The following is an 8,364-nucleotide window of genomic DNA, read 5'->3' as shown; positions in this document are numbered from 1 at the left end:
AAGGTACAAGTAGGAAGGGTGGACACCGAATCTTATAGAGGGCTGTAGTGCGACTTAATGTCAGGAGGATCCACCACGGAGCAAGAAAGACTACAAAGCTGGCTCAACTGCTGCAGTGGGGAGCAGAACATCAGACCCATAAGTGATTCAGCTCTAGGCCCCATCAACCCCTTGAAGTTAAGATACACTCGCTAGCTTAGCTTTCTCAGGATATGTCATTTTTAAGGCTAGATATATCCTATTAGCAGCAATGAATTAGCAGGTGCCCTGGGGTAATAAGAGAGCAAGATTCAATGACAGTTATATTTGAACTTGAATCCAGCAGGCTATATCTGCGCATAACCCCAAAGAGGCACTGTGGTCTACAGTAAAGGATACTTTACCCACTACTCTAGTTTGTAATTAATGTAAAGTCCTCAGGAAATCCCCATTTCTGACTAAAGAGAGTTGATTAACATGCCCCAATTCACTACCAAGAGTGAAAGCTCCCCATAACAGTTGGCAGTGCTCCTCCACTCCTCGGCTTCGGCTTGGGAGGCTGTGCTACGCCCTTCCCTCTCATCCTTAACGATGCACATTTGTGTTTACAATTTTGACTTTTGACTAGCAAGACAGTGGCAGTCCTTTAGTTTTGAACGCAGAAATCATTCAAGGTCTTAAGAATTTTCTTTTCTCCCTTTTTAATTACCTGAAAAATTACCATAACGTTGCCATGAAGCCAGGACATGGAAGCGAAATACTGCAGATGTGACTGTGTAAGCACAGACCTTCTCTGCACTCAGCCGCTGCACTGTGCCCCTGCCCGTGGCACTTAGGTAAAATTTTTAAGTGGAAAGGTGGACCCAAGTCATATTTCCAGGAAAATATAGCACAGAAACTACTCATTTCTTCTTGAATTTGAAACACTTAATACGTAAGGAAGTGTCTCTTTTGTAGAGGATTTTAGGTGTGTTGTAAATATTTGCATCTTTTAGGGGATTTGCAAGTACATTAAAGGAAAGCTTGGGAATGTTCCATTAGGCTCTGTTCAAATGATTGTGATTTTAAACCGGAAGTCTCCTCTACACAGCGTTTGTTAGGAAGTATCTTCATTTGTTGGAATTACATTTATATTTTAGGAGAAGCAAGAAGTTATTATTATTTGTAGACTATAACAGAGTGGGAACGAATCCAGAAAACTAATATAGCATGTACACTATTCTCCTCTGATAGGAATTTCATCAGAATTATCACTTATATTTTATATTAATAGATTTCATTATTTGTCTGGGATTACCGTAACAAATTAAAAACACTGGCAAAGAAAAATTCAATATTATAAAATCTTATTACATAGACACAATATATGTAATATTAATAGAACTACTAATGTTTTAGAATTAATTCATATATATGTTAAAAACAAACATATACATGAGGTATTGATGTATGATTATATTAATTTGTATATTACATTTTAAAATTCAACAATATAAATTGAATTAGTCCACAATAATTAAAGTATCTTATTTATTAATTTCAGTGTCTGCATAGTATTTTGTTGCATAAAATTTCCAAGCTTATTCCATTTTTTTCAATTATATGTATAGTTGTGAAGGAAGTTAATTTGCTAAGATTTAATATAATTACTTAATATCTTCCCCAGGAATGCTTAACAGTTTGAATTTCTTGGCCAAAAAAATTCCTTTAAGATATCTATAGTGGAAAATGCTTTAGGAGGATTTGTCAGAGTGAAGGGTATGGGCTTGCATTTTAATGATTTATTAGTAGTAGACTTTCAACAAACCAACACTTTCATTCGTTCATATAATTATTGATTCACTTATTGCTCATTTACTTGTAGATTTATAAATCTTTTGGTCATTTATATTTTTTTCTGTAATTTCTTTTTTTCACATTGTAATGTTTACCATTTTCTTTTATTTTGCAAGAGAGATTGTCTCTTCACCCTTTTCTTCCTCTACAAATGGTGTAACTACCCTTTGTGTTTAGCGTGTTTAACCATTATTTCAGCTGTGAATATTGGAAATTCCATACAAACTTGAGTTTACTAAATATCTATCTTTAAACTCCATTTTGTCAAAATGTTGTTACTAACTCAGTTCTATATGTTTTACTCCACAATTGATCTCAACCTGATCCCGTGGTATAGGGCAGGCAACTTGTAAACGTAAGAAGCCAGAAAAAGCATCAGTTATACAAAAGAAGGGGATGGTGTGAATGAGGTGCTGAGCAGGGGAGAAGGTACCACTACTTTGCAGTTGCCTGTCATTTTACAGAACACCGTGGTGAAAGGATTGGGAAATCTTAAAATATCTGTAGGACTCATTGGCTGTTTGAATCTGTAAACTTAGATATAAACTCTACATTTAACTAGAAAATCACACCACATTTACACCACAGACTCTGATATCAGGAAGCAATTATTAAAACAGAAGTGGTGTAACATGGGAGTGGCATGGCACCTCAAGGAGGAATGTTGTGCGGAGCAAACCAGAACAGGGGCACAGTGGAAATAACAGTAAACTATTCCTGCCAAGCATTTCATCCATTCCCTGAAGCAAATCTGAGTAAAAAAAAAAAATTGACAGCAGGCGCAGACTGTATAATCTAGTGTAGATTTTAATAACATTAACCAATTCATAAAGGACATCACTTTATTCCTGAAGAAGTATCTAGTGATTCTCAAGTTCTTTTATCTTTATAACTCTTGGCTGAAAGAATACCTCTGAGGATTGCTCCAGCATAAATACCTAGGAGGTGCTGTTAGCAGAGGTGGATTCTGGAGCCTGGAGTTTGTTAACTCAGTAAGGAGAATGAGCCAATTATAGACAGTGACTTGGTAATGCATGCATTCCTGTCTGCCTGTCCTGCATGTGGGACAAAGACAAAGATGCAGGAAGAAGTGCAAACGTCATCTCATGTTTATTCGATTCTTCATTTTCCATGTTTTTGTGCTTTAGAGATGCATTGTTAAGATAATCTGTAAGGCGCTGAAGCCTGTGGGAAGCAGCTAATGTATACCCTGAAGACACGCAGTAAGGTGCTTGCCAACTCAATATTCTGTCTCCGGAATGCCATTATTCAAAATAAAAAAAAAAATCTTAGATATCAATGTGAATGGCTCAAATGATGACAGTTATAAATAAATAAAACTTGAATTAATGAGATGATAATGAGTAATTAAAAACTGCACTTTGTAATATATTCAAATCAGGGTTAGATCTGTTACTATAACAGACTAGCATGTCTGTTTACTTAGCTACATAGTTTTCCTTTCTTCCTCTTATCTCGTTGGAAAAAGGAAGTATCAACGAGTTCCTATCTATACTCCTACTGGCAAGTGAGTACTGCTAAAATTTACTGAGGAGGAATTTCAAGCTATCTTTTCCTGTATTAGTTATTTCACCTACAATACTAGAATAAAGTATCAACCATGTTGGTTGATTTCATAAACATTATTGCCTTGAACCTGAATTCTCCATACATACAGTTCTTCTAAAAGAAAGGATTAAAGGCCAGCAAGCCAGTATTTAATTCTGGTGTACAACCCAAGAGCTCATATAAAAGTAAGAGAGAGTATGAGTGTGGCTTGGGGGTGGGGGTGGGAGAGACAGAAGGAAGAAAGAGACAGTGAAAGAAAGGATGCCTTAATTCGTTGTCCTCTGCTACATGAACTGGTTTCTTACTGCAACAGGACCACCTAAGAGTTATAGCTGAAGATTTTCTGTGTGCAGCAGCAGTGGGGAACAGATATTCACTGACTTCCATGATTAATTGATTAGTCTTCTCCCAGGAAAGATTGGTTCCTGTGTAGTTCCTGTGTAGTTATACATAGGATGTAGACAAGCAAGCGGCCTGTATCAGAACCCTATCCCAGGAAGCTCTGGCTAAGGAAGGAGAGCACAGTAGGCAGAGTGGAGCCAGGGTCTGTGAGCAGCTGCATACGTGAGAAGCAAGAAGCAAGAACTCTGTGGTGCCCAGGAGTTAGATCATAGAATTATCTTTATTGTCAGGTACCCCTTAACTTCTAATTACCAGAGCCTTCATAAAAATATGTATGAGCATCTGTGTGTGCGTGTGTGTGTGTGCATGTGTGTGCACATACATATGTGCACACACACGTACCTTCTGAGAGATGAGTGACCAAATTTGCTGGATCAGTTTTAAATACTCTCATTAACAGAATAAATTATTTTCAGCCATATTCATTTCTTTTCTTTTTGGGACACTTACATATTTCTGTCTTTTTTCTTCCAATCTGTTTTTTCTCCTTAGAGCTGTCAGAGTGTACGTCAATCGATGATGCCACGTCTTAAGCATTTTCATTTTTTGATCATGGTTCCACAGTGCCTCTGCTGGTTCCACATACTGTTATGTGTTGTTTTCCTAAAACAAATCAACCAACCAGCCAACCAACCAATCAACCAACCAAGCAACCAACCAAAACCTAACTAACCACACAATATAAGAAAAATCAAATTTCCATTCTGCCATTACATTGTTCCAAAGGCTACTTCCTGGTCTATTCAGGGACTCCATGTTATTTGTATTTGATCTTTTTGGTCATACTCCTGAGTTAAGCACTATCCCGTACCCCTTTGTTTTATGTGCACTTTGAAGAACCCAGGTTAAATTTAATTATCAATCACAGTCATACAGTAATATCCTCCCAGTGCAGACGTTCTTAGCCTGTGGGTTGCAACCCCTTTTGTGGTCAAAAGACCCTTTCACAGGGGTCATCTAAGAACATTGGAAAACACACGTATTTATATTATGGTTCTTAACAGTAGCAAAATTAAAGTTATGAAGTAACAATAAAATAATTTTATGCTTGAGGATCATAACAACATGATGAACTGCATTAAAGTGTTGCAACATTAGGAAGGTTGAGAACCAGTGTTCTACTGTTGTCTGAAGCACAAATAATATATTAACTTAAGTATTGCCATTTCTCATGGATAGAGCCATAACTTTTCTTTGTGATTCTCATAGTGTAGAAAACTACCAGATATCATTTAACATCTGTTTCAGTCCATGGGTTCCAGGGTTTCTAAACAATAGCACTGCTGAAATTTTGGTCTGTGTTGTACATTCGAGGATCGTATGCAGTAACCTCAGTCTTCATATTTGAGATGCCAGTATCATCAAAACCCCTTTCCCATGTTTTGACAGCAGAAAACATCTCTAAATGCTGATCATCAAATGCCCCCATGAAATGGGGACTTAATTTCCTAACCTCAATAACCAGTACATAACAGAAAGAAAAGAATGATAATTGAATATTTAATGTGAGCTCAGTTCAAGAGAAGCTGTTATTTAAACCATTTAGATATGAGCTAATGCTCATCTGTGAGCTCAGATTTCAATACAATGTATGTGGTTTTTCTTGTGTCAATACTTTGTCAGAGAATTGGCACCTTAATTGGAGATACTTACAATTTATCACAATTTTTGTCAGAGTATTTTACATTCAAATTTGTTTTTCAAATATCCATTTGTATGCGTTAATGTTGGTGTATATTATATGAAACAGAGGTACGAATAAGCAGCCACATCATTTACAATGAGAATATCCTACTGTCTGACACAACGGTAGTGGTTTCCTAACTTTTCACATCCATTAAGTCATGGTGTACCTCTATCTCTCATTTCTTTTCTCTTTGGTCATTTTCCCAGGCCATTTTAGCCATTAGTCTCCCTAAAGCAGTACTGGTCGTGATTTTGAAAAGGAAGTGGAAAGGATGAACTAGGGAATGTGCCATGTGAGCTCAACTGCCAAGCATCCATGAAGAGCTGTGTGAGGCCAGCCTCCGAACTGTCCAGATGAACCATGGTTGAATCAGCCATTCATGTTCTGGTTCCCCCTTTCCTGCACTGGCAACCCGTAGGCCTGTGTGTGGATGACCATGACTGAGAAAGTTGTAGAAATTCACTGTGTAGCAGTGTGAAGGCTCCAACAAAGAAAATCAGAAGTAGAAGAAGCATCTGAAGCAAACATAGCCAGGAAACAAAAGTGTGTAACAGTTTCACAGCAATGACTGAAGTGAAAAGCAGAGTCGCGAGGATGTAACATGGGTAGGCATTGGTGACGAGATGAAGATCATCATCTTTGTATTGCTGCAGGAACAAGCAGGTTGACTGTTGCCATCCAGATTTGAAAGGCACATTGCTGTGATTTGTTGACAGTCTCTAAAGAGAAAAACACTTATTACACTGTTGAGCTACAATGATGGGTTTATAAAACCAGGAAAATATAGAATAATATAACATGTTGATTAGATTATTAGTGTTACAACAATCTGGCGTAGTTTGAAACCTTAACAAGTAAAGTCTATGGTCACAGGACCCTCCTTAAACAGAAAAAAAGAAGTAAACAATTTTGTTTTTACTTATCTTGTGGGAGACTAAGAGTGATTTTCTAACTTTAACCGAGAAGTCACACTATTCATTATTTACCTAAAAGTCCTAATACATGTAATTCTATGTACTAATGTACATATATAGTTTTAACAAACTTTTCTTATCTGGGATAACAGTGCTCCCACAAAGAGCCCAAGACCAACTAACAAAAAAATCCAATACGAGACACAAGAAGCTCTCTTCTGAATTATTGGCCAAGGCTGTCTAAGAAACTCCTAAGATATACAGGCTGTTGCTGCTGCCCTTGGTTACTTCCCCAGAGGAGGAAAGTAAGTCCCTGTGATAAAGATACCGTATACTTCAGACACAGAGTCCAGAGGCCCCTGTAGCAAAACGGACCTGAATGCCTTTTCCTTGAGGACTAGCTTTTATGGTATCAGAAGGCGCTATGCCAGCTTTCAAAGGAGAGAGACAACCAACAGTCAAACCAAGATATACCGCCTATGAACCATAGCATCCCTCAGCCTGACACTGTAACCCTGAGGGTACAGTAGTGACATGCATTGCATATCTTGGTAGTAACCAACAGTTGTCTAATTGAACTTAAGAGCTGCTACACAAGAGGGAGTTCGTGATTGGTCTTGGAAGCCAAGCTCACTGTTCAGTTCTAGTGACATCATGGGTACTCGAGAACAGTCTGTACCCGCTAATTTACTAACCCAGAAAATCCCTAGCAACAATCAATAAGTGTTTGTCCTTACACCCAAAGATAATTTTAGTCTTCATTCTACCAAGGAATGTCTCTTTGAAACAGAGATTGTTACAGAAACTCACAACCAATCAAAATGCTGATTGTGGAGCCCAGTCCCAGTGGCTACATCTATGAAACTGTCCTGCACCTAAGGCTCGGGGAACACTGGGGAAGAGGGGAGGAAAGAGTAAGAGTCAGAGTGTCAGGGAGTTTTGTTTGAGATTGTGTCTTCTAGTATCACCAGAAGCTACACCCATAAAGTCTCAGCAAAATAAATGCCCAAACATGACCCAGACTAGGAGGACACCAAGCAACATGCAACCTGCATGAGGAAAGCCTGTGAGACCCCAGCTCTACACAAAGAACTGTAAGCATCCGAGGAAAGCTAGGAGCAAGAGAGGTGGTCCTCCCCAGGAAAGAGAACACCAATTGGTTGTCCAGGGCCAAATGGTCAGTGCTGAAAACACAAAAAAAGTAGCGTTATACAAACTGAACAGGCTATATTTAGACACACACACACACACACACACACACACACACACACACACAGTGAAAATAGAGTGCATGAATTTGAAGGAAAATAGGAAGGGAGTAAATAGGAGAGTCAAGGATGAAAGGGAAACGAGAAAATATAATTAAATTTACAATTTCAACAATTAAAAAAAATGAGGTGAAACTGGCTAAACTAAAGCTGAGAGTGGAGTCCTTTCACCTCTGAGCTTGCTTATTAGATCATGGTACCTGTGCTATCAGAGGAAGAAGCTTGAAATCAGCATTGAAACGTCTGAGTGACTGCCTGGTTGTTTTAGTCTTCTGTTGCTGTGATGAAATACCATCGCGAAGGCAATTTATAAAAAGAAGCAGATAATTTGAGGCTTGTTTACAGTTTCAGAGGATTACTCCATTACTATCATGGTAGGGAGTGTGATGAAGACATCCTCGGGGTGCAGGCAGAAAGAAAGTGAGAGAGAGAGAGAGAGAGAGAGAGAGAGAGAGAGAGAGAGAGAGAGAGAGAAAGGGAGAGAAAGGGAGGGAGGGAGGGGAGGGGAGGGGAAAGGAAGGAGGGAGGGGGAGTGAGGGAGGGAGAGAGGGGGAGGGAGAAAGAGGGGGAGGGAGGGAGGAAGGGAGGGAGGGAGCAGGTAGGCAGGCAGTTAAAGAAACAGAGCCCAACAGAGAGAGGTGGGGTGGGGGGAGAACATGGTATGGGCTTTTGAAACCCCGAATTTCACCTCCTGTGACACACCCACTCC

Source organism: Acomys russatus, chromosome 8 (assembly GCF_903995435.1).
Source record: "Acomys russatus chromosome 8, mAcoRus1.1, whole genome shotgun sequence".
Classification (NCBI taxonomy): Eukaryota; Metazoa; Chordata; class Mammalia; order Rodentia; family Muridae; genus Acomys; species Acomys russatus.
Note: the sequence above shows the minus strand (reverse complement) of the source record.